General features: G+C 35.4%; 1 protein-coding gene across 9 annotated transcripts in view; it reads left to right on the forward strand.

The window, feature by feature from the left end:
- ERC2 (ELKS/RAB6-interacting/CAST family member 2) overlaps window positions 1-27,579 on the forward strand; it is a 424,893-nt gene that overhangs the window by 190,766 nt on the left and 206,548 nt on the right. The window lies entirely within an intron of this gene.

Consider the following 27,579-nt stretch of genomic DNA (forward strand, 5'->3'; position numbering starts at 1 on the left):
GTGAAAATCCCACTTGAAGATCAGTTTCTACAAGACTCACAGTCTCTTAAATTTTTCTTTTCTTTGTCATAATTGGTGGGTTGACAGGATTGTTGCAGTGTTCTGTGCTCTAATATGAAAAAAAGATTCTAGTGGGTGAAACATTATCAACACAACTGTTATATGTAGTTGTCATGTCCTTTCTTTTGACTAGAGTGTTACATTATATGAATAAGTATAAAATGACATATTTTTTATTCCTAGACTATCCCAGTTATTAGTTTTGGATTTTTAGGCAAGTACACAGTATAATAGAATGTAATGTATAATTGTTAATACTACTTTTGCACTATTGCAAGGACTTTTAGGGCATCCCATATTAGAAAGTCTGAATACTGACTTTCTCATCTTTTTCCACTTCTAACAGTTAAGTCAGAAAATTGATGTTTTTCAGTGTTGTCTAGGTAATGTTAATTCACTGGCTTCAGTTACCAAGAATAAAATCTAGACTTCTTGACTTGCAGTTTTTTAGAGATCTATGAACTGCTACTATTGAAAAGTTTTTTATGTTCCAAATAAATCAGTTATTACTACTATGTGCTTTAATAAGTTTTTTTTTTAGTTGAAAAGGGCATATATGGCAAGGCACTGGAAGAAAAAGATCTTGTTAGAAAAAGCAAAACTGCAACAATAGGAAACAGGAAAAATTTAATGTGATACACCTTTTTTTTCTCCCCCTCAATATTTATGTAATAACTCACACATGCGGGACTCCTGTCGTCTCCAGGGGGCAATCACATTCAACATGCATCAAAAGAAATAGTTCACTTAAACCAACTCTCCCTACCCAGCAATAATTACCACAGGTTTACACTGAGATATAGTTGCAAAAGGTTAGTCAGTAGGGCATCTGCAAATCAAGTTATATGTCAACTCTACATCAATAACCTCATTATAATAGATGTTAGTATTTCAGCACATGACTGTCCAATATAGCATTCCACATATAGTTCATTTTTAACTTTTACATTGACTTATAGCTCATCTAATATTTTACTAACTTATGTATTTAAACACTCTATATTACATAAATTATAATCAATGACAAAAGCAATGATTTAGATTGAAATTCTGCAAAGTGAAATTGCAATAAAATGTCTGACCCTATTTGTGTAGCTGTCTTCAATGTAAGATGAATATAGGACGTTTAACCCTGTAATATAAAAGAAGTATAATGGAAATTCATATTAGCAGTAGATTTTCCAAGTTAGGTGCTGCTTAATAATGTTACCTATACTTTTTTATTTTTGGCTTTTGCAAAGGAAAGCTGTTTTCCTATATATAAAGTAGGAAAAAAAGTAAATATGTTCTAAAAATACAGCTGATTACCTAAATTCTGCACAAACTCTCTCCATATACTTTCTTATATTTGTAGTTTATTCATGAACTATGACATTATTTTGCTGAAAGCTTGATAGGCTGGATGAAAATATAAAAAAGTTTTCAAAACTTTCTCGTGGTCTGCATGAAGCTCTGATTTTTAGTTTCATAATTTGGTCTTGTATTTACGTGGTTTGTAACCAGTGCTGCTGCTGTTTGTCACTCTCCATAGATCATTCTGAATAGCTTGCACGTCTGTTACTAATACATCTGGTCAGCAACAAAAGTTCTGCTTGAGTAAGTCTAAGTAGAATTATTTTGGTTGGTTGCTAATAAGCCGGATTTATACCATTTATACTTATCTTTCATTATGACTGTTCTGTAATAGCCTTATACACTGTTACTTACAGATTACCCTGTGTACAGACTGGAAAGAGCAGGGAGGTGAAGCACCTTCATATATAATCTTGTCTAGAACACTCTTTCCTTGGAAATTATTCTTATTTATTGTAAATGCACCTCTGCTTTGAGGAGCTTTCATGCGAGAGTTTTCATTAGAAAATTTGGGGTCCAAATTTCTTTGTAAGTTGAAAAAAAAATGATAAAAAAATTGAATGTTCAGTTAAGACACTCCACATTTGACAAAGCATGCTTTATTAGTAGATCTCAGGGTATCTTAAAGAATAGAAGTGTAACCAATATATGGAAAGAAACTGAGGCACGAGAAATAAAGGTTGTGTACAAGGTGTTCCAGGTGGTTGATGACACCATTAAGGAGCATAGGTTTAGTCTATCCTATATACCCTTTATTGCCTGAACTCTTAACTCAGAAGATTTTCAAGTGGTTTTTTACTCATGATACTGAAAATGTTGCTAATGAATTGTTACTGATTGAGGTACTTAGTGCAGGTGAATTTGATATGGGTTTTGGTCCAGTGAGCAATCAAAAGATTGTGTTTAGCATGTGAAAGACAAGGAAAATTACATACCTTATTAATTATTTTGCAATGACTAGGCAGTTTTACTACTCTTTCTCACCTACTTAGTGGATTGTGAATAATAGCTGCATATGAAGAAATAGAAGAGAGTACTCCTATTTGCAGTTCAGGTTTCTTTTACAAAGATGCAGCTGTTTTTTTAAGCAGGATTGTCAAGATAATCAGATAATTCAACAACGAACAACACTGGAGTGCAGTACATTAAATTTTATAGAAGGCTCTTCTTTCAAGTTACAGCAAGGGTGTACATAAAAAGCATTTCTTTGATCCTTTAATTATGTTTGTATTTTTCCATTCCTGCTTTTCCTTGGGAAAGTCTGTTTAGCTTTCCACATCTGACAAATGTAGGGAAATCCTTCCCTACAAATACTTTGGAGAAAGCTTGACAGGTTAGGGATGTTGTTGAAGTCCCAATGTTTTCAGTAAATAAATGTATTAATCCAATTGGAGTTTTTTTCCATGACACTTGTCATAATTGTAAATAGGGGAAAATGAATTTATTTTAAAATATTAGTTTGATGTAGATGAACTATAAAAACGTTAACTTTGAATCTGAAACCCAAAACTATGCCCAGAATGCAGATTTTTTCGTATTGCCTTGAGTTATTCTTTGTCTTTCTGTGGATATTTTAGCAACATGAATTAGAAATGCATTTGTTCTTTAGTGGAGTGAATTTTTATTAAGCAGTATTATTTGGCATCAGCTAGTCACTCTTCTTTTCACAGTTGCATATTGGCATAATGAAAGCAGCATTTTACACCTACTCTTTAGCTGTCACATACCTTTGTCATATTGAGAAGTACCATAATTTAGCCATCTAGAAGTTATGACAAAGATAAAAGCCAGGTGTTTGTGATCCCCTCCTCCTCTTTGTTTTTTTAAACTTCAAAGGGACATTATAACAATGTGAGCAGTGTGTCACATGAGTGCTGTAGTCTCTTCATTTTGAAGAAAGAATTTTGTGTTTTCCTGCATGTGGGGTGAATTCCTGGCTCTAGTAAAGTTAATGGGATTTTTGCCACTGCCTTGTCAGACAAAGATTTCTCACATGAAGAGAAAATAATTAAAAAACCCCCGTTCAGACAAAAAATAAACTTAAAAGGTCATTGAGAAAGCAGGTCTCAAGTACAAATGGAAACAGTCCATTGTCATTCATCATTTACATCTGATCTGTTGATGTGAATTGTAATTTGTGAGAAAGTCCTTCTGCAGTCAGCTGTAAGGTTTGTCAAAATTGGCTTTTCTGTCTGGGTGTTCTTTTATAAGAACATTTGGCTGCCAAGTCCTAGCAAATATAATTATTTCTCTTAATACTGACATTAGAAAAGACTACTCAAAGGCTGCTGTCTGGTTCTTGTGCTTTCAGCATAGGCCTTGATACGTGATGGCTTTGTTAACCTTTTTCTTATGAAACTGATAAACTCTAAAATAATTAGTGCCATAAGCAGGATAACTGGTAACTTGAAGTCCTCCTTTGTCTCTTTTTTCTAACTGTGAAATAAGTGTATCATGAGAACACCAGAAAGCTATCATATAAAACTTCACCTAATAGCTTCCTACATAGAAACCTTGGCTGTGAATACCTTCGTTGGATACCTGGATGAAGGGATGCCAAATCCGTTCTAGTGGATATGAATTATTGGCCATGCTTAGTTGCCTGACATAAGCTAACTTGTGTATTGTTGGTTCTCTAGGATGCTCTGTTACAATTTTCAACTGCAAATTTCATTCTTTCCTTACCTAATTGAAATGTGTCTGAAGTACCTCATAAATTAAAACATGAGCTATGTAGTAGACAGTCAGGTGAAATAATATATCTCACATCCTGAAGATGTTTCTTAAAAGCTAAAAGGGAAAGTTTTGTGCAATTGTTCTCCTGGATGATTCTACAAATTGTGATTTCCCTGTTCTTTGTACCTTGAAAAGCCAGGACATAATAACGTACATTTGAAGACACTTGAAGAACATTTATTTCTAGAACTTCCCAGTGCAGAATTATCCTGCAATGGCACTGTCCTGGTCTGTGAAGTGTCTCTACTTCATAAAATTAATATTTGAAATATGAACAAATGGAAGTTTGCTTAAGAGAACATGAATTTTCTGAGGCTTTTAGTCGTAGTCATACTCAGCATCCCTATTGCTGTTACATGTCAAAAAGTGTTTAAAAAAGACAGTCAAAGAAGTAAAACCTTTTACAGGCATCATGAAGGCTATTTAAACACAGTTATATTGGCTCAGAGGAAATGGATACCACCTATCAAAAACTGCTTTAAGATGACCAAACAGAAACCAGTGCAGTTAAACAGCAAGATAAAGGAAGCTATCAAAAAAAAAAAAAAAACCACCAAAAAACCAAAAAACTTTTCCAAAACTGAAATTTGTCGAGTTGAAAAAACCAGGATCATAAAACCCAGCAAGTAAAAAAAGCAGGTAGGCCCTGGAGTGCATGAAGCACAATAAGGAGTAAGTCATGAAATGGACTCACAGTAGTAATTTCCCAATGTGTCCCAGAAGATGGAAGCCTGCCAGAGAATCTATAGAGCCAAAGATAATCAAGGCATATAAAGAGAGCTTTCAAAAAATAGGGTCATGAGGTCAAAAAAAATGAAAGACATTTCTTTTTCCTGTATTCACAGTAGAGGAACTTGGGTAGGTTCTGCTTATAGAAATACTTTTTATGGACAAAATATTGGAAGATGTATCTCAGAGTGACAGCAGAAAGGATTACCCAACAGTTACTAAAATTAAAAATACCATCACCAGAGGATCAGCAGATCAAAGTATAATTCAGGTTGAAAGATACCATCGAGTTCAACTTCTTCCTAAAAGCAGAGTGAACTTGCAGTCAGGCCAAATTCCTCTCAGTGCCAAGCAGTTTTCATTCTAAACTTCTTGGAAGTTAAAGGTGAAATATGTGAATTTCTAACTTGCTTAAGGACTGGAGGGTGACTAATGTGACATCTGTTTCTAAAAAGAGTTCCATGTAACTTTTGGAAAACTACCTCCACATATGACATCTATATTGGATAAATCAACAGAAATTGTTTCTATAAAAAGTAGAATTAGAGGGCACATGGCCAACTAGTTTCCCAACATAGTATGTTGGTAAAGAGGCAAAGTGCTTTTCCTAAAAATTAAGTAATTCCTCACAAGTTCACAAGTCCTTATATTTTTCAGAAGTCCCTTAATCTGTGTTGCGACTGTTCACTGTGTTTTTAAAATTCCTTAAAAAGAGTAAATATTTTAAAGAAATTTAGCAACATCTACTTGAAGACCAAGGGTTGTTTCTTTGATTGTGCCTCTCTGCAAACTCATAGGACACTGGATAGTATATAAAACAAACTCCATAAGAGTAATTTAAAACAAAAGATGACAAACTGTCATAGAATAAGAAAGCCATTAAGATATGAAGCTATGTAATCATGTTACTAAATGCAGTACTGATGGCTAAAAGCTTAAATGTTGCAGGGCAGTGTGTAGTGAAAAAGGTTATGCAGAACAGAAATGAAAAGTTTGGCAAACTCAGGCTGATTTATGATGGTAGGAGGAACTCTGCGGGTTTGCATGGTTTTGACCCTAAACCTGCAAAAATATGTTGGATTTGGCAATGTTTCACTTGGAGTTTTTGGCTTCCTTCAAGCCCAGAAGTCAAAGCAACATTTGGGACATGAACCAAAGCCAAGGAAAAGGTTTGGATGAACCATACATACCATAACAGCCAAGTTTCACACAACTCTAATTTTTGTAATGGTTTTCCCCTCTCTTTGTTTCTTTACACTTTTTTCCAGACCTGCTTTTCTATTTCTGAATCTTAATGGATAGGGGTCCCTATACCCAGTAAAAACCTTTTTACCATGTGTGCATGAGGAGATGAGAACGGAGAGCTCAGAAGTTTTGTCTCTCATTTTTGTATTAGAGTGGAATTTGAACAGAAATGTTGCAAATACCATCTGAAATGATGAGGTGTCTTCATGGCCATTTTGGAAATGCTTTATTTTGTCTTTCTGGTGGGAGTGATAACGTTGGATACTTAGCCTGCCTTGTGTGTGTGTCAGATTACAAAATGGCATAAGACATCGAGAACACTGAACAGTTCAAGAAAAGGATATAGTTTGGCTTCTTTCTATCACCTATTAACAAGTATCTCTTAAATCTGCTAATGTAAATAGCAATTTCCATGAAGGCAGATGTGCCTGTGCAGTAAATGGTGTGTGTTCTGCATCTCATTTGGATCTCGTGAAACTGCGGGATACGATATGTTCAAGCTGCTGATCTGAGAAAGTGTCTCAAATCCATAGTCTTTGTGTGCACATCAGACACTATACATATGGCAAATGATAAACATACCATATGGGATTTGGGAAGCTGAGACTATCAAATTCCTATCCCATTATTTTTTCTTACATTGTATGGTCAAATCAAAAACATATTATTCTTCACATTATTAAGGGGTTATGTTTGTGGCCCCATTTATTAGGTTACAAAACTGATCATGCTTTACGCTTTCCTTTCACCTAAAAATTTTCCTGGTTACACTCAGGTTGTCATTTAAAAAAAAAATAGGGGGTGGGTAGTGTTTGTGAAATTTGCAGAGTCTGGCCAATTTTTGAATTACAGAGTTCTGAAGACTTTGCCTGTAACCTTAGCCAAATATTACAGCTCGAAGCAGCTGAGCTTAAGGTTCAGTTTTAAAACTTAGTTTTCCAGAATTTTATTGTATGTATTGTGAAGGTATTATCTGGAAAGAATAGTTTCAGTCCTGACAGTATTGTGACTATATATGCAGTTTCATGATAGTTTTATTTTCTGTGTTGGTTTGGTGGACTGGAATAACTTAGTATCCTCAGCCAAACTGTTTAGATTTTTATCTAAAAATTATAAATTTTGGATTTCCTTCTCCACTTACTTTCAGATGACAATTATTTTCATTTTCAAAGGAGATTGGAATTACTTACTCTATTGAAGAGTGACGCAAAATTGAAATTAGGTACTTTGTTGAAGAAATGTGAATTTGCACTAGGTTCATGATTCATCTTTGAACTCTACTCTTTCTTGAGCAACCATTTATCTTCAGTTCATCAAACAGAAAGTGATAAGGTAGCTACTACAGTAACCTAGGGTAATAGGAACCTGTGGAAGGGACTAGGGAACAAAGCTCCTCGAAAAAGTCAGGAATTTAGGGGAGGGAGAAGACAGATTTTCTTACTCTGATGTCTCTCTGTTAGATTTTTTCAAGGGAAGATTAGATTTTTGCCAAAAGATCTGTGTGCAGTTTGTAAGCAGTAGGAACAGGGCTGGGAAATGCTTCTTACATGTGGAATGTATAGCTATTTCTTTACATGAAGATGCTACAGGTTTTTCTTCTACACATGTCATGTTAATGCTGAAGAATATGCGGAAAAAATTATATTCTGCCCTTATTTTATGTTCTTCACAGCGACCTTCTCTCCAGCAGAGAGAAGGTTCTGTCTCATGTGGCCTTTATGTAGATTCAGAAGCACGTGAAAGGCTTCTGCACTCTCATACTGACACTTCTGACAGTTTGGCCCCGTTAATAGACATTTCATCAGTGAGAGGGCTCCCTGAAAACTGTACAGGAAAGAAGAGTCAGACATGTAATACTGTAGTCTTGAGGGATGTGGGATAAAAGTTTCTGAAGGGAGATAGAATACTAGAAATACAAGGGGGTTATATGAAGTATCAGGCTACCAACATAAAGACTTTTAAAATTAATTACTTTTTCACTTACAGAAATTCTTCCTGTTAACAGTGCCAATGTCTGTTTCTTTGGAAAGCACTAGTTAGGGCCCCAATACAAACCTCTAACTTTTGATAGTGGGCTTAATTTTGTGCAGGGTGCTTGGCTAGGAAAGTTAGGACTGAATGTAACAAACAGAAATGACATCAAGAATCAAAATTTCCACTTCATACATGATGACCTGATTTCATCAGTTGAGCTGGGATTGAAGAACATTGGGTGTAAACTGTACTTTTTCTCATTGTACTCATTAGTAAAAGGTACAATTATGTTAGAAAGGAGGTTGTCTATAGGGTGGGTGACACCATATACCAGAGCTGACAGGATTCCTTAATCTGAAAACCTGTGGGCCAAAAAATGATGGATGGCAGTCACAAGACTTACACCTTGGAAAATCAAAAGTAGAAGATGGGCTCTTGACTTTGTTTACCAAGTAGGAAATGACTCTATCTCTGAGGGCTCTGTGGATGAATCTGCTTTACCCCTGGAGCTGGCACATAAATCAATCTCATCATTTTAGCTGGTTCTTTTCCTTCCCAACCAGGGATTCAGATTACCCAGCTGTATCCCTACTGCAAAGCACTGTTATCAGTTGTGTAATGAAACCCTATCATGAGAACTTTATTTGACCCATCCACTATATATGTGGCTCAAGAGTCACAGTCTGGAGACCCATTTCACATGCAGCCAAAATGTGGCTTAGGATAAAAAAAGATAAGCATGTATAAATCTCTTAGACAGTAAAAAAAAAAAAAAAAAATCCAACTCAAAAAAGCAAACTCTTATAACTAAAGAATTAAGCATCTCCTGCTTTTAGTGAGAATGAATTTGGACCTGAAGTTTAACTGAGCTTAGCTTGAATCCCATTAAATTTATCCCATAAAAATGAAAGAACAACTCACTGACTTCATTGGCCCTTTACTTATACACAACTGCAATAATAAGAAATTAATGTTTGAATATCTACAAAATATGTTTACAGGAAGAATTAGCTGGTGAGAAAACAAGCAGCAGTTAAACTGATCTAGAAGGAATGGTAGGCTTTTACAGTGTTTTGGGGGAATCTGTCCTAACAGAATCATCGAGAATTTTTTTGTAGGCTGTAAGAAAGGTAAAATTAATGTTTTAATGAACTATAGTTCCCAGAGTGACCCCAGGACTGCAAAGATGATCCATTTCTTTCTGCAGGATCCTAAAATTGATACTGGTTGAAGGCAGTGAAATTATCAGGCAAAAGCTGAAAATGTGGAAAGGAACTGGAACACCCAGTGAATGGTGGTCCTGGGCTGTGGTACTGCCCTGTCTCAGAACTCTGAGACATTCAATGCACACGTAATATTTCAGCAAGGAGGATGTGCTTTAACTGCTGCAAGGCTACACAGAGTCAATTGCTCAGTTACTTCAGACTTAGGTAGTAGAAGATTAATATAATAAATATAAGACCCCTGGTTTACAACCTTTTACATACTAACAGTTAGCTCTGTACTTTCTAAAACACTATGGAAATACATACAAGAGTGTTTTAGAATAGCTGGAACTACAGGAAAAAGCCAAAAATATTATACTTGGATCTTTTTAAGAGTCTGTGAAAGAAATTTAGTTTTTATAGAGCTTTTTAAATTCTTTTTTTTTTTTAAATCTTAAATCTGAACAAAAGCCTTAAACTTTTGTACCTGGAGAAAAATTAGTATAATTTTCTCTGTTCTCCTCCACCCCCTCACCTCCCCATATGCTACAACACCACATCCTGAACATGAAAACAACTTCACTGATTGCCTGTAAAAGCCCAGAGTAAACTCTAGACATCAAGGCCCATAATACAACCAGCTGGGGTCTTACTTTCCAAGGAAAAAATCCAAAATGGCAGCTCAGATGACTTTGTTTCATGAGTCATCTGAACTGTGGTACAGCGTCTTTGGAGAAAAATGGTTTCCTGAGATTTTCATGTGATCATTACAGTTGAGTAAGTAATAATGTTTGTAATGATATGGCATATATATATTTTAAATTCCAGTGTTGTCAAGGAAAAATGTGCATTGCATTAGTGTAACATATTGTGATTTACAGTAGGGCACTTCTGTCCACATTACTGAATACCAGAGGACCAAGAGTGTCTGTCGGTTCTTATCTATCTACTCACAGCTGTATTTAAGCAACTAATACCCATTTCTATAAACAACTTGATTTATGGACAAAGTTGGCCACTGAGAAGTAAAGTTTTCCTAAAGGGTAGGAGGCATGTCATTCTTCGGTTTAGTGGGGAGATCACGAACGTCCGGCTCCTGTCGTGCCTTTTGGTGTTCAGTATTAACCATTTTACTCTCCATACTTGTGAGTCCTTTTAAATGTGTAATATATTTTTTCCTAAATATTTATTTTATTTTTATGAAACAGGGAAGTGCTTTTAGTCCTTCTGTTCTAGTTACTATCATTAACTCTTTGATAGGCTTTCTTGATTTTAAGTAGAAACATAAAGGAATTTGACTTACAGTTATTTTTCTATTTTCAATTGATTAAGAGCTAGAGTTGTCTTGGCAAGAATGTTTCCTTCGCTCCATGCAAAAGAATGACTGAAAATTTTCTTCCAGATGAATGAATCTTTCTGCATTTTTCGAAGCACTTTTTACCCTGGGTGTTTTTGGGTTTGTTTGTGGGGGGCTTATTTATTTATTTTTAAATCTGATTCCATGTAAGGTCATACATTACATTTCTAATGCTCACACATTTCTAATGGGTGACCTGTGTGACATACCTGAGTGGTTTTTAAGATATTTCCCCAGAATGACTATTAGACTCCAAGCCATGCACAGCAGTAACTTTAATTAATGTCTGCAGTTTTATGATTGGTCCCCACAACTTGGGTGCTCATTCTGTGATTCTTCTTCACAGCTACCCTCTGTGGGTATTAGTATAATAACTCTGCCTTCCTGATGAATTGAGAATGAATTGGTTGCAGCAGTGTTTTCAAACAAGGAATCATCAGCCTTGGCACCATCCCTGCCCTCCTTTCATGCAACTAAACTCGTTAATCTTTGCAGCGTAAGAACTGGATCAGATGAGATACATCTACTTCATTTTTTTGTCCTGGTCAGCAGAAAAAAAAAAACCAAAGCAAAATAATACAAGAATTGGTGCATGAAAAAATAAGATTAGTCAGAGTGTTTTTTCTCAGTATACTGTCTCAGGTTTATCAGTGGTTGGCTTTAGGGGACCTTTTGAGCTGGAAATAGCATATATATTGTCTTGTTTAGAAGCCATAGAACTTAATAAAGCATTTAAAACTTTTAGGCACTCATTTTGGGTCTGAGAATCACCCTAGATCCTTGAGCTATGCAACTTAAAATGTCATGTTAAGAGTTTTTCCTTTTATGTGGTTTTTAAGCCTGTTGCCTAGTCATGTCCTTAGGTGCCCATAATTCTTTAGCTGTGAGAAATAGCAAACAACTATTTGTTCACCTTCTCTATAGCATTTATACTCTCCTGCTTCTTTTTCAATAGTGCATTTTCCAAGCTGAAAAGTCCTGCTTGAAATCCTGCCTTTCCTCTTTGCAGATAGCTTTAAGTTGTTTGTCTTTTTTAACTGGGAGAATAGATTCTTTTCAAATTATTTTTGGCACATGTGGAACATTTTGTCTAGCAATTAATTGGTTCACGTTATGCTACAAATAAGATAAATAAGTTTTATATAAATTTTAAATCAAAATATTCTAGAAAACAGGTCCAGAAGGGATGCAATGGTGTCTTTTAGTGCATTCATAGTCCAAAGTGAGTGTCAATTATACCGCTGTTGTTTCTGAGAGAAGTTTGTCTAGCTTGCTTTAGTGACGTAACCTTGTTCATAATTCATAGTCCACAGGTATTAAAAGATTTCTCTATTATCTTAACTTAGTCTGTTTTTCTGTAGTTTCAGGCAGTTATTTCTTCTCTTATCCACATTGGACATAGTGAACTCACTTTTTTCTCCTTATTCTTTCTGATGGCCTGTAACCGTGAATGCATATCATGTTCCTTAGTTTTCTCTTCTTGAAGTTGATAGACCCTAATTCTCTGTCTTACCACAGAGGTTATGTTTTCTAGTTTTCTTATTGTCCTTGTTGCTTTTCTTTGTAGTCTTTCCAGTTTGTTCACATCTTTGAGTGGATAAAATTGGATCCAGTTCTCCTGCTGAGATCTTGCCAGTGCCAAAGAAAACAAAAGGATTACTACTATATATACATCTCTTCATAGTGTGTTTTTTGCAACAACATGACACTATTGACTTGTCACCTTAGTGTCTTGATCCTTTTCTTTAGTAGAAAAAGACAACTTCTTAATCAGTTATTTCTCTTCCTGGATTTGTGGAGTTGATTAATTCTTCTGAAGTGTATGACCTTGCTTTTCTCCCTATTAAATAGCATGATTTTTTCCCTGCTCAGTTCTCAAGTTTGGCAAGATATCTTAATGCTGTGTTTTTTGTGTTTTTGTACTGATTATTTCTGAAAATTTTTAATTTTAGTCTTTGGAGTTATTAAAGAATTGAATATCATATGACTGCAAAATTCCATTTTTTAAGCATCCTTCTAGTTTAACAGTGAAGTTTTGGTGGCTCATCACAGTTTCCCAAGTAGTTTGGCATCCATGTTATGTTACTTTCATTTGGCTTATATTTGTCTTTAGCTTGGTTATGTGAGTATCTTGAGATTTCTTACCTAATATGACTGCTACTCTTGTTCTTCAATAAAACCAATTACTCTGTCATATGAGGACATTAAACATATACAGCTTTTTGAGAAGTTTTTGAGGTGCTGATTCTTCTAGGTGCCTAAAAAGAGTCTGAAGCAGATTACTTGGTCCAGTAAGTCTCAGAGTCAAAACTGACTTATCCATAATTCTCTGGTCTTCCTTTTTTTTTCTGTTAAGATCAAAATTGTATTTGTCATTCCTTAGTTTTCTGGTATCACAGTTGTTCCCCAAGAGTTCTCAAAAGCCCTTTTGTTTTCAACAGTTCTGAGATTTTATCTGCCATTTCTATTCCTTGGGCAAAATTCGCTAGTATCTGGCTAATAAGAAAACATCCCAGTGTTAATTTTACTAGCTATTTGATCAGCACTACTCTTGAGTAAAAGGTGATGTAAAAGAGCATCAGCCTTTTGGTGGTCTTGGCACAATCATTTAATAAATTTACAGATGTGTAAGAGAGAATAAGCTTAATAGAGGCAAGCCTCATTTAGTATAGCTTTAGTAATTTTGTTTGTATGTGAGTTTATTCATGACATCCTTTTAAAAGTTTGCAAATAAAAGGGATAATGCTGTCTCATCTAGTACAGAATGCTTGGACATTAAAAGGCAATAGGATATTAGAGAATCCATTTCATAATTATGATGGTTAAAGATCCCAGTGGGGTTTGATATCTACCAGCATCCAGTAATTTTAGCAAAGGCAGGTGGTAAAGGATGGGGGAAATATAGTTGTAGCCTCAGGCAGATACTCAGCTCATGCAGCTGTTTCATGCATTCTGGCAACATGACTCAGTCAAAATCAAATAACATTCCTTATGCCAATATTTCTTACCTGCATATGAAACCAGTTGTCTTTCATTTTGCAAAAACATGATAATTCAAAGAGCATTAAAAAAATGTACTGTTTCTCACACAGAATTTATATCTTGCAGCTGCACACTAATCCAAGTGAAATGGCGTAGAGTTTCACTTTATCAGCCAATCATAACTTTAAACTGTTTTTACAATTCATCGTACAGGTTTTAAAGCCAGATTTAAGTCTGTATATGAAAAATAGTCTACTTGATGTATGAAACCATAGATTAGTCAATATGTATTTAAAGAAGTACTTCAGTAATAGCAGAAGAATGACTTCAGAGAATTTACGGACTAAACGCTGAATGATACACATGGAATGTAAGTGTAACGCCATCAGTACATTTGGGACTATATGTGAAAGGAGGAGCTGAAAAATATTGTAGAATCATTGAATATGCTGAGTTGGAAGGGACCCATCAGGATCATTGAGTCCAGCTCCTGGCCCTGTGCAGGACACCAAAGAATGACTCCATGTGCCTGAGAGCATTGTCCAAATGCTTAGTTTATTAGCTAAAATAATCTCTGATCCCGGTACTCTTTTACAGCTGTCATATTTAGATTATTAGTCTATTCTGTATCACAGAATCATAGAATAATTTAGGTTGGAAAAGACCTCTAAGATGACAGAGTCCAACTGTTAACCCAGCACTGCCACTAATTTAAAATTTTGTCTTTCACGCCCATATTGTTTTAACATATTTTTGGTTGTTCTTCATCAATGTTTTTGTTCTGTACAGGCTCAGAGAAAGTGATAAACTACTTAATATGTGGAAAGGTTTTTTTGTATTCTTAGAGGGTTTTGGTACTTCAGAAATTATGTACAGTAAAAGTTACAGCAGTGATTGCTTGAGTGACTGTCATGATGTCCATTTACACAACACATTTAAATATACTCACACTTAGGAGCACCCTCTTGCACTATGTTGCTAATAAACTCTAAGTATTACTTAGAAAAGACAGTTCCCAGGAATAAAAAACTGTTCAAGTTTTATGCCTATTCCATCCTTTAAAATTCTGTTTATTTTGCCAGATACAGTTTGTAGTTGATGCCAGTTATTTGTCTATTTTTGCTGTCATCAAACTGTTAAACATTACTATTCAGCTTTTTTTTGGTATGAAAAACTCCTTTCCTCTTTCAACTTTGTTTTTTAGATGTAATTTCCTGCTATAACAATATTTTCTGGAAAAAAAATCAAGAATACCTAAAGACCTTAAACAGGTTTTACAAGTTAGCAATTCTGCTGTAATTAGGCTTCAGGCTACCTCTGGCTCCATGGATTTAAAACTATCAGAGTTTACTGTTTTGTGAAAAATATGTTTTACTTTGTTTGGACATGCTTGTCATAAGTTTCTCAGTATATCATTATACTTTAAAACCTCCCACTGGCAGCGTCTGGAAGGAAAAAATATAGTGTAAACTATAGAAGACCTAATGGCAGCTTCCTGCCAACGTTCATTCTTGAATCAACAGTGTTTGTTTTTGTTTTTGCTTTTGTGAAAATATGTCACAATCTAGTCTTTCATATAAGTTTGCTATTTTTTTATCAGCCTAATAAAGCATATATCCACATCTTCTACTTTCCCTTATTTTTTCTCCTTTTCATTCCATGATATCTGTGTTTCTGGTCATACCACCAGTGAGTGTTTGCACACATAAATTATACACCTAAAACCACTCATCACTAGAAAATTTATTACTTCTAATATCTTTCTCATGAACAGTTGTGTTTATTTCTGAGTTGACTTCTCTGGTAAAGACAGCAATGCTCTTAGCTTTGGTTCAGTTCTTTGTTTTTTCAAGACTTTAGATATTACAGTGTATATAGGACCATGTGGGCTTTTAACCATAAGCCTGCACCGGGAATATTTAAATGGGTTTAGTTTATAAATGCAACTCTGAGTAAAAAATAATAGTAGATTGCTATCTGTATTAACTATACTACTTCTACTCTGCTGAAGCAGGGGGCAGTACATGGGAGCAGAATGAATCCTCCTGTCATAATTGGCTTTTTTTTTCCCTTTGAAACCCTGTTGGGAGAAGGCAGGGAGCAGGGAGGAAGGTTGCTGTCCTTTAAGATAAGGAACTTGAATTTTCTTTCCTCTGTCCAGGAAACTTATGTTACTTGGTTTGGTAAATCTTTTATCTTCTGGGTCTCCTTTTGGCAGTTTAACTACTAACTTTACTTAATTAAAGGAGAGACAGATACCACAGATACTTGGAAAAGTAGATGCTCTTCTTTCCTCTTTAAAAAAAAAACCAAACCAAAACCCACAAAACTTCTTTAAGCATTCTTTGCCAGTATTTTGGCATGTTTTTGAATATGAAATACCTGCTGATTTGTAGTATTAGAAAAACATAGTAAGTTAATAGTAGTTATTATTTATATTATCTCATGTTAGTGCACATTTATAGCAGTGAGGGTTACTCTTCTGTGATGGTTAATTTTCCCTCCTCTTGAGGGAGAATGTTGTATAACATTACATGAAGTACCACGAAAGATTAAACTATATTCATAATGCAATACAGTAAGATACCAGTTATTCAAACAACTTGTATCACACTACATTTGTCTGGGTGACTCATGGGTTTGTGTTATGAGGAGTCACTGTCAGACAGGAAGACATGTACAGCAGGGAAGTTTGGATAACCAGGATCATACTGTGAGTATTTGGTTTTTTTGTTGACCAAATCCATTATATGTAGAAAGGCTATATTTCTCTTTTTGTTCATTTATAGAAACCCTCTGTAAGATTATGCTATCACATGAATTTACTGAACAGATGTTGTATTATAAGCCATTACTTTTGATCTTGTCATGAGCAGTAGATATTAGATAAGTGGCACCAGCACAAAAAAAGACTCCAGACTGAAAAAGCCAACTTAGAACAAGAGAATTGTTGATCTCTACTTTTGAATAATTATTTTATTTACTCATTGTAAACACTGTTTCTTAAAAGGAAAAAAAAAGTAAACCCTTAGGTTTTAAGTGTCCAGCTCTCTTCCTATATAAGAAAATATTCAAAACATGTATTTGCTAACCTTGAAATGCTATTTTTCTCAGTATCCTGTATACCAATCAAGAGGAAGAAAAATCCAATTTTCTGTAAAAAATGCCTGCAGTTGTCTAAGCTGCATTGCCTAAATGAATGACAATTATTGAAATCTCCTGTAGTTTCTTTTGCTTTGTAGATGTTTGCTGTGGAATTAATCTTAGAGAGGAGAAGGAATTTAGTTGTCATTTATGTGTGTGCTCACTGAAGTGATTTTGAAGGTCTTATGTATGCACCAAGAAACTGGAGAAATTAGATATTTGGAAATGGAAATTGGTGGTCTTCCAGGCTATATTGGATCTAAAAGTGCTAAATCCTTTAATAAATAAACCTTGATTCAGACTGGAATGTCTTGGCTTGATCTTAAAGATGATATTATGAGGGACTTCTAGCTGTTGACTAGCCTCAAAGATAATTATCTACACATTCCAATCTTGTTCTGCCATCAGCAGTGTCTGAGGCCTAAATGGAGCAAGTGTTATTTCCACTAGAAATATATTATATTTAGACTATCCTTGTTCCCAAAGATTTAAAAAAAAATATTTGTATCTGACTGGAAATACAAAGAATAAAATAAATAACTAAATGATCTCCTTAGAGTCCTGTCAGCTTAACACAGGAGTCATACTTTCAGCCATTGTAGGTAGTTTTCTAACTGTGACACTGTGTGTTGTAAGTACAGTTATATTGTTGGTGTTACTACTCTTGCTGGGCTGTAGATGAAAGAATAAGTTTTTCTTTGTGGAATATTTTGGACGGGACGTCTCTTAAAACATCAGTACAATGTTAATTTTATTTACTGTATCATGTACTGGCTCTAATTTGAGACACTGAATAGCCCATCTGAAACAGGATATATGCTATTTAAGCATTAGAGGGTCATGTTCCAGTGTCAGGCATCTTGAAATGGATGGAAATGCTCTTCTGCCTTAAAAAATCAACACCTTAATTCATAGTACATAGCTGTTAATACATGATAAATCTAAGAATATTTTGTTTGTTTTGCAAGTTCTGCTTGCACAAGTGATAATATAAATTTGCTTCTTTTAAGGACTGCTGGGTATGGCAGAGACTTCTGTAGTGAAGTATATCTGTGGGACAAAAGCTGTACAAAGAAAAAGAAAGCAAGCCTAATTTATAAATACTGTTTAAATATGTATTTTTGTGAACACGCTCTAATACAGTTTTAAAGTATCCTCACTTGTGGCATTGCTTGTTCCATGGATGTGGACTCCAGATCTTAAAAAATACTTCAAATGTACAACTTGATGTACAACAAATGTACAACATAGTCATCTGCATTCGCTGAAACCAAGCCTGTCTTTGAAGAGAGGCATTTAAGAATAATAAAAGATATGTCCCAGTGAGAGTTATTATACAGAATATGGACAGTGGCTAGAGAGTTAGTTTACATGAAAGGTCAAGCAGATCCAAAATAAAGTTCTCATTGGGGCCAGTTTAATCCTTCCATCCATAAGTTTTGTTAAGTCCTAACACTTAGCCCATGTATTTTGCCTCAAAATAGAGTGAATAATATCAACTTGTAGTTCTGCATGTTTTCTGTTTATACTCTCCTGCCTGTTGCCTCATGTGGGAAGAGGCTTGAGAGACTCAGAAGGAAAACAAAACTCTTAGCTGAGGAGTAAAAGGAATCTTGTGTTAGTTAAAGATTCTGAGACTACTTTTCCTTTTTTCATCTGGTGAGAAATATTATTGATCTCATCAAACTTTGTCTAATGCATTTAGCTTGCAAAAATATTTATACCTGTATAAAAGGCCTTTATAAAGCTCATTGCTTCAGTATCTAAATAATGCCCATACAAGAACAGTTAAGTAATAAAATCTTCGGTAAATTCCATAGAGCAATTATTATGGTCCAGGCCAAGGCTTTATAGTATAATTTTTTCTTAATTTTCTTATTATAAACTGATTATTGCTTTATCGATAGGGAAAATTTCTTCATACTGCCTAAATAGAATTCCTGCATCCACTGAGGCTGCCTTTCATAAGGATTCCCTTTTTAATGTAATGTGAAGTGCAATTTAGTAAGCACAATAGCTCTACCTGAATATTGACAGTTGCTGTTCTTCAGGAGGAATTCCTGCTGACAAATTCTGGGTCGATATTTTTGCTCCATCGTGTGACCATTCCTGGCTTATCATGTGTTAATAATGGAGTCCAGTTGTTAGACGTTTTGTTGTCCCCTGGAGGCCTCCCTTGACTGTCCTATGGGTTACCCTATCCTGGACAGACTCATAAGCACTACAGTTCTCTTCCTATTGAGTGGTCTCTTCCTGAAGTGGCCCTCCAAAGCAGATTTTAATTATTTTATTTATTATTGTCCTAGTGGTAAGCTTGTGTTGCTCATGTTCATTCCATGTCTGAAACAATTAATCAGCTGTTTGTAGTCCTGTTCCATATGCTCTCCAGTACTTCCCCCGTGGCTCTGAAGAAATCTGGGTAATGATGTAACTACCAGTTGTTATACCAAGTATTGCAAATTTTCTTATTAAGAGTGATTTGCAGGTGGGTGTGCCAGAGCTAAAACTTTGCTCTTCCATGGCAGATATAGGTGACTTTTCTTAAGATTATTTATGTAATTAATATTGCACTATATACAATATGAAATAATTTTAGTTTTTAAGTAGGTAGCACATCCATGCTACTGTGACTTTTGTAGGTGTGCCAAACCAATAAAATATTACATAAATAACTTTATACTAAAAATGCCATAGAGTTAAGTAAACAGGGAAATACTATCTGCAGTAAGAGAAGATATGTCTTCCTTGGGCATTCAGTACTCACAAGAACACTATGTTAAAAGTCACAGAACTAAAGATGGTATCAGGTTTCTTTGGTGCAGAAGCTATACCTTATCTGTTATGTGAATCTTTATTTATCTTGCTGCTAATTAATATTATTTAGCTTGGTTCAAACCTTGATAAGAAATTGTATTTTCTGAGATTTCTCACATAAAAATATCCAAGTTTTTTCATACAATAACATTTTCACTCTAATAAATCTTACTTGCTGTTTCACAATATGTAAGCACATTGTAGGGTGTGGAAAAGCTTTTATGTGCATAAACTACCTGTTTGCAGTAAGGCTTTACACACACCACATGAATCCCTGCTGCTTTTGGATATATTCTAAGGGAGAAGCATTTCTAACTTTAATAATATATTGAGATTATGGATTAAAAGCAGTGGGGAAGTACCTTTGTGCAGTGTAACCTAACTAGTGTGCTAAGAATCAGCTTTTGGCAAGAAAACTCCCAGTTTGCCCTCTCTCCCTGCAGTTGACCTGGTGGATGAAATAGTAGATGTGTGTATGATTCTAGGCATGCCTTCTCCAAAGATCAACATTTGTACACACTTTAGTCACCTTTTATACGCAGTGCTATTGACATTAACCAGAGAGGCCAGGCTGACAGCGCTGTGCTTTAACACCAGCTAAAGAGTTGCTCTGCTCTACTCGCATGGTTTATCTAAAAAGACTCAACACTGAAATCACACAGGGTAATTGTTTTCAGTCTGTAAGAGTTCTCTTCCAGATACAATATCCTGTAGGACAATTGAGTGTCCTACCGAAATCCACATATGTTCACTAGCTAATTCAATTACTTTTCTTTTCTGAAAACATTAGGTTGAGCTCTGTAATTTATCAGTACTTTATATCTAAATTTGCTTTCACTTGCACAGCTATAGAACACCTTTCTTGCTCCTTTTGTAATTAGGGTTGGACAGTAGCAAACAAGAGTAAGAGCAGAGCCAAGGTCATCAACTGTTTAGAAAAATCAAAGACTTGCTCAAATGAAGCTCAGTGGAAAAGGAGAGAAAACGAATCAGATATGTCAATGAAATAACTAATTTTCAAACTAAATGCAAAAATAAAAAGATGCCTTCTTTTTTTTCTTGTAAAAAGTGGACTTGCACAATTGTTCAGGTGCTTGGTCTTGCTTCCATCACAGTGCATATCTGGATGACTTCTAGAATTGAATGGGAACAATAATGAGTTAGGCCTTGTCAGCATGAAGTTTACCTTGGAAAAAGAACATTTGTTGACTGATTCTTGCAGCACTTTGGCTACTGTATCTTTATTGACATGGTCTAGGGGCTGGTGGTTTTTTTCTTTATTTTATATAGCATTGCAAAATAGGAATGTGACATTAATTACTTCACCATATAACAGTATTTTGCTATTAATGAAAGAGCTTTTATTTGGAGTAAAACATTCCAGCTGCATCTGTGAGGAGTATTCTGCTCTCTTGCCCATCCTTTTCAGGTTTGCTAAAGGTTGCATTCATATTTTGACACTGGGTTGTCATACAGAGTTTTTTAGTTGAAGCTAATTGAGAGAACTATAACTGGGGACCAGTTGACTTTCACAAAATGAAGTGTTTAAATAGATGACAGTATTCCTGGAACTGCAGTGGAAACATCATTTTGTATTTGATAATAGACTTTTTATTCATGTGTCTAGAAACATGGCCCCAGAGCCCAGAGGTTACTGTTCTTTATACCATCATTTTTGTTTGTTTTGATTAAAACTATATATATAAAAATACTTTTGGTGTTGCTTTTGGTTGTTGGTTTGGTTTGTTGTTTTAAACTGATTGTTTTTCTATTTAAATGATTATGTCCAGTATTTTCCAAAATTGTCTAATGATGTATTTCAGTTATAGGTGAAATCACAATATTAATTGGAAAAGCAGATAATGTATCCAAGAATTATAGTGTTTTGGTCCTATATCTTATTGAATTACTGAGGTTTAGAATAAAAGAAGATTAATGTTCTAACTGGCAGTACCAAGACAGTTAACCATTTGAATACATCTCCCAGAACTCTCTTGCAAAATCTTAAATTACCTTTATAAAGAACACAACATTAGTAGACCTTCCACTCAGCATATATATATTTCTTTTAATCCATCGGAATCCACTAAATTCTACAGTAATTTTATGTAGAGATGGATATATGTCTCTATTATAACACCATGCTTATATACATTAACGTGACTGCTTTCCACCATGTGACAGCCAGCAAGAAAATACTAAGGAAACTAAAGTACTTGCTCTCCCTAACTGTGGCCCCTGCAAGTCTTGATAGGAAATATGCTCTGTCTGTGCTGTGTCTCTTCTTTATCTGAATAAAACTAAACCTCGTGTACTCTTAATGCAGCTCTGAGCAGGAGGATTAAAATATTTTAAATCCTGCTTTTTGTAATAAAGTAATTTCAGAAAGGATTTTGATTTCAAAGTCTGCAGCATGGCATCCTGTTTAATGATGGTGCTGTTGTGTCCCTGTGGAGATCCAAGCCCTTCCACATGGACTGCTGTTTCAGCGAGCCTGGTAGTTTGTATTAGACTGCCACTGCATTGCTGGTTGATGTCACTGGGCCCTATTTGCCTTGGCCTTTATGGGCTTTGAAAAACCAACCTGGAATTTATAAATATTCTGCTTAATATTCTGTCAAACCTTTCTCTATTGATGTTTATTTTAAAGCTTTTATGCATTCTAGAGTATGGTTACTTTTTTCCTCTCTAACAGTATCCAAAGTTGTGAGACACAACATGTGTCTAATTTCTTTGTTTGGAAAAGTCCAGGAGCATCAGCCTCCATAACTATACTGGTTTTCTTAGACCTGTTTCCTGGGTTTAAAAATCTGTGATGGAAGAAGTCAGAGGTGAAGAATTTGTCTATGGATGACAAATGGGATGGGAAGAGAGTAGAAGGGAGGGTGACAAAGAGTTTATTTCCATGTCTTGCAAAGCTCAGTATGACACTTTGCTACGTCTGTTTGCTTTTGTGAGAAACACCTTTGTAAGAAACTGTTGAGGCAGTTGGACACTGGAGAAATTCCATTAGCAACGGAAAGGAGCGAGGTATTTACAAACCATACTGCAGGACAGTGTTGGCAATTTTAAAAGCACTAGGTCCACATGACTAGTGTTGGACCTCCTGTAGGTGTGTAATTGAATTAGTCATGAGATAAAGTGGTTCTCTGGTACAGGATCCTGGGATGCCTGGCACTCCCCCTCCACTGTGCAAGGCATAGGCAATCCATTACTGTAAAAAGCTGAAGTCTGCAGCCTGAGAGTCAAAAGAGCTGGTAAGTGGATATTTGTGTGTACAAATTCAGGCTTTTATCTGTTTTCCCTCATCTCTGTGAATGTGTTTTCTATGCCCTCTTAGGGACAGAATAAATTCGTAGGAAAGCCACAAAGGGAAAGTTTAAGGATTGTAGCCTTTCGGTTTTTTGTAATCTCATGCTTAATCTTCGGGGAAAACCCAAATATTATTTTTATTAAGTTAATCTTCACAAAACTGGAGATAACAGAAATTTATATACTGTGTAACTTGGAGGGGGAAAAAAAAAAGCAAAAAAAAAAAGCATTTCCTTAGCAAATGGAAAAGAAAATAAAGTACCTTTGAACACAACTAGATGGATTCTTACACTGGCTGACTTATCAAAATGCATCCATCTGTACTGAATTAATGTAATAGTTTGTTAAACTTCTAAAAATGTCTATAATGCTTAATATTTTAATATTAAAGTAGAAGAATAAGTAATAGAAGGAATTATTTATTTTCTTATGTAGAATTCATAAATGATCTCTGTGTACTAACACAAAATTAGGTTATAGATTAAAGTGTGGGTATGGAGTTTTTGTATAGCAACTGATACTTGAAAAAGTCAGTTAGGGAAATCCAAAATTCTTACATTTATCACCAGTATTGTTGCTAAAATGAAGTACCAACCCTCTAAAGATAGTAGTACTAACAATATTAACCTTGACTGCTGGAAAGTTGCCAGCTCTTCGTCATCCTGCAGAAATATATCATACTTGAACTGAGAAAACATGCAATTGTCCCTCCCCCTCCTCATTCCCACAAACTGGAACAGTATTATGTTAGCCTGAGTTGTGCTGAGCCGGATCCAATCTGGAATTAAGAATGCTCCAGGGCATTTTTAATAAACTGTCATTCATATGAACTCTAACCTCCTTTAATTTGCAGAATCTGGTAACGCAGATGTACACTTCAGCCACATTTACTTCTTTTCTTATCATGGTGTGAAATGCTGCTGATAGCACTTGAAAATGTGAAGCTGCTGAACAAATAGAAAAGTGCTCATTTAAAATAGACTCAAAACTAAGAAATAATTAAAAAATAGTTTAGTTTGCTGGGTTTCTGCCCATTCTGAAATGTAAACTTGATTCTGGTGCAGATTTTAATGAAATCCTCAAAGTGCTGAGGTCAGTTAAGCTTTCTGAAAGTATGAAATAAATAATGGCTTTTATTAGAAAGTGCAAAGGATAAACTGGGGCTGTTGCCTTGCGAAGGGGAAGAAAACCCAGTTAACGCTTTCCGGGCAGAGAGCACTCCTGTGCGTGCACTGAGGTTTGCACAGAAAACTCTGTCAAAATGTGTGTTCTTCTGAATTCAAAACTTGAGGGCTTTGTGATGAGAAGCAGTTAGACTGAGAGATACAGCTGGAAAAAGTGACTGGGCTTCCAGTTGGGAACAGCCCGGACGGGTGGGATCTGCCCTGGGCTGCCTCCGCCCCACACCAGGCGGAGCTGCTCGGCAGGGAAGGAAACCATGGGGGTTGGGGCGGGTTATGGACCAAACCCCCCAAAAATAGACCAAAACAGGCCACTCCGTTGGCTTCTCTGGATTTCTGTGCCAATAAACGTCCTAAGGATGCAGGTGTGATGATTAAGAGTTAGGTGCTGTGGGCTTCAGATTGGGAGGATGAGCAGGATGAGCTGTTGCGGGTAACAGACATGGTCATGCAAACTTTATCTTGATCCCGTGGACAATATAAGAAAAGCATGTAAACATGTTTCCTGGTCATTAATGAACTGGTATTTCAGTAGGGGGCTCAGTTCAGTATCTGGAGAGTGGAAAAACTGAAACTGGAAGGCAGGACCATACAGCAGTGCTTGGTAGAGGAAAGGGCCCCTGGACACACACCAGATGAAGTGCCCTGAGTGCAGCAAATGAGGTAGTTGCTGCAGGTCAGAAAGGTAAAATTTTCCCATATTTTACAGTAGGAATGAGAGGTAGTAAATCAACATAGAACTTTATTTTTTTTTTTTTACTATTTTTTCAGTTGTCAAAGAAGAGAACCTTTGCTTACATTACGAATTTGGTTCGTGTTTTACAATGCTTTTTTCCACCTCTAGACTTATCTAGGTAATACTACCTTCAGCGTTTAAAGTTAATTTTTCATTGTAACACATGTGCTACAGCTATATAATTAACAAGCTGAGATGACTGTGTGTGCAACTTCAGTGTTCACTGATTTACACTTGATAGTTACCAATTTAAAAAAATAAAATCAGTTTTTGTGCACATGCCTGCCAGTTGAATTCTGCTATAGGTGTTGGTGGGACAGTTAATTAGGAAAACGTGCAACTATGAACTTGGGTCATATTCCAAAAAATGAAAGAAGAACTAGCTGGCAAATACTGTGTTGAAAGTGTAAATGGAAGTATAACTTTCAAGTCTACACGTGTTAACGATTTGTGGTTTGAAAAAGTTTTCATATTTAAGTTTTTAAAGTTTTTTTTCTCCTCTCTTTTAAACTTTGATCTCTTTTGTCTAGTAATATGAGTGTGTTATTAATAGACATTAACAAATCCACAGCTTTGTTTTCTACAAGTCTTTAATTCTCTTAAATGTTTTGAAATGTAAATGATGTGATATATCAGAACTTAGGTGAGGATTCAGTCAATCATCAGTTTGGGTGCTAAATTCAGCTGAACCTGGAAAAGGAGTGCAGTGATACCAAAGATATGGAAGTGCTACTATTCTGCCTTTTTACATTCTCATCTGCCAAACAAATCTGCAAGTGTGGAGTGACTTGGTGTTTACAGATACTGTCTCAAAGCTGGAGTCTGTATGAATGAATGACTTTGCAGTCTTGAATCCTTACTACGGTTTCCATTAATGTGTGCTGCTTGGAATTAACTAATAGACTGGAGGTTCAGTGGAAACTAGATACAGTTTTTAAAAGATACAAGGACAAGCCTAAGAAATAGCCCCAGAAAACAGAAATATCATATTATATTTTAGTAGTTGAGGCTTGTCCTTATTGGAGGCAGCATGGGTTTATGTTCTTGTACTAAAGCAGAAGATATGAAGCACCTGGTGTTATATTAGAAACTGAATCATTTTTAAAGAAATATGATCTGTCTCTCTCCTGGTTTGTTAATTTTTTTTCCCCTGGGATTTAAGTGCAAATGAAGCTTTTTTTTTTTTCCTTTATTTCCCTCAAGTATATTTTCTCTTTGCTGCTTCTACTGTGAAAGTTCACTAACTAGTCATTTTAAAAGGATATCTTTCTTCATGGTTTACTTTAGTGGAATCTTACAGCTGCAGAGACTCTACTGCATGATGTTACACTCCTTGTTATTTCATTTATACCACCCTTATACTAGTTTTAATTTCTGAGTGGAAGGTTGAACATAAATAGTTTCAATGCTATTGGTGATTCTGATTCTGCATTCATGAAATACAAATTCTTATGCACCCCAGGGTACTGGATGTGTTCTAGTATTCCATTGATCTTACTAGTGCTTGTAAAGATGGTGTAGAAGGAAGTAATCAGTGTATCATTTGCAAACAGGTTGTGAATCCTCATTATAATTCAATGACAACTGTGTTATTTATTTGGCTTGATTAAACCTGTTGTATAGGAGGCAATGATTATTCAAACTGAAACAAAAACATGTGGCTTATAAACACAGATAGCATGCTAGTAGGCTTCAGATAACAACAATTGAGCTTGAACTTGGGAGAAGTAGCCACACTGATTGTATGAGTGCAGTGGAATTTTGTCAGACTCTTCAATACACAGCAAAATTGAACCCTTTTCAATGACTTGCATAACGTGGATTAATAGAATATATCCTCTTTGCCATTTTATTTTATTTAGAGGTTCTTTCTGAAGTGTTTTCTAGTTTATAAAATGTTAATATTTGGACAAAGGAGGTGACAAAGAAAATACAGGAAATAGGACATTAATTATTTAAATCATTCTATCTCATTAAAGAAAATTATGTTGTTTACTTGCAGCTCTTATCATTTGAAGAGGGGGAAATCCTACTGGCCTCCTAATTACTGCAGGTTATTTGTAGCTCTCTGGTCCTGTGAATAATGTAGTGGTTTACTCCACTTACCCCACAAGCAAAGGTTCTGCTGCCAGACAGGTGTACAGGTGTCATTGTATAGTCTCCATTCTTTAGTGTGTTCTTTAATAATGTGATAGATCATGTCATACACCTTTTTTTTTTTTTTTTTAATTCTGAATTTTGTTTTCTCCAAAGACAAAACTTTTTTGAATTCCTGCAATAAGCAATTTATCCTGTATCCAGTTAACATTTACCCATGCTAAGGAAAGAGTGGGATCACCCTAACTTTTCCTGCATTTCATGCTTTGGAGATTCTCACGGTTGTCACGAGGAAAATAACTTTGTTATTAGAGCAGTAACAGACCTTTAAAGTTCAGAATCTTAGAATACTTTAGTCAGAAGGGACCACTAGAGGCAATGCAGCCTAAACCTCTACTCAGAGCAAGACTAACTTCAAAGTTCAGTCAGATTCTCCAGGCTTCATTCAATCAAGATCTGAAAATACCCAAGGACTAGAAAGTTTACAGCTTCCCTGGGCAACCTGTTCTACATAGAAGAGTGTGCATTTTTTGATGGAAAATACATGGATTGTCCTGGACACTTTTATAGTAAATATGTATCTATATCATTATCTAAAATTTCTGACATCAATGTTATGCTGAGATACCACTACCCTGAATTTAAATAATACAA

This window comes from Manacus vitellinus, unplaced genomic scaffold (genome assembly GCF_001715985.3).
Source record: "Manacus vitellinus isolate BGI_N305 unplaced genomic scaffold, ASM171598v3 scaffold_14_pilon, whole genome shotgun sequence".
NCBI classification, from domain to species: Eukaryota; Metazoa; Chordata; class Aves; order Passeriformes; family Pipridae; genus Manacus; species Manacus vitellinus.